This window comes from Mastomys coucha, unplaced genomic scaffold (genome assembly GCF_008632895.1).
Source record: "Mastomys coucha isolate ucsf_1 unplaced genomic scaffold, UCSF_Mcou_1 pScaffold1, whole genome shotgun sequence".
NCBI classification, from domain to species: Eukaryota; Metazoa; Chordata; class Mammalia; order Rodentia; family Muridae; genus Mastomys; species Mastomys coucha.
The window spans coordinates 72,208,352-72,208,864 of record NW_022196891.1 but is presented as its reverse complement, the minus strand read 5'-3'; the positions used below and the strand labels follow the sequence as shown (position 1 = coordinate 72,208,864).

The following is a 513-nucleotide window of genomic DNA, read 5'->3' as shown; positions in this document are numbered from 1 at the left end:
ATGATACACACACACTACACAGAAATACCACACATCCATATACACACATATAAACCACACATGATACATACACATAATACACAGAAATACCACACATCCATATACACACATATAAACCACACATGATACACACACACTACACAGAAATACCACACATCCATATACACACATATAAACCACACATGATACACACACACACTACACAGATATATCACATATCCCATATACACACATATAAACCACACATGATACATACACATAATACACAGAAATATCACACATCCATATACACACATATAAACCACACATGATACACACACACACTACACAGAGATATCACACATCCCATATACACACATATAAATCACACATGATACACACACACACTACACAGAAATACCACACATCCATATACACACATATAAACCACACATGATACACAAATACACTACACAGAGATATCACACATCCCATATACACACATATAAACCACACATGATACACACACACACT

At 35.1% G+C, this 513-nt stretch overlaps 1 protein-coding gene across 3 annotated transcripts in view; it reads left to right on the top strand.

Moving 5' to 3' along the window:
* Positions 1-513, top strand: part of Rgs7 (regulator of G protein signaling 7) — a 396,147-nt gene that overhangs the window by 371,889 nt on the left and 23,745 nt on the right. The gene's annotated exons all lie outside the window — the stretch shown is intronic.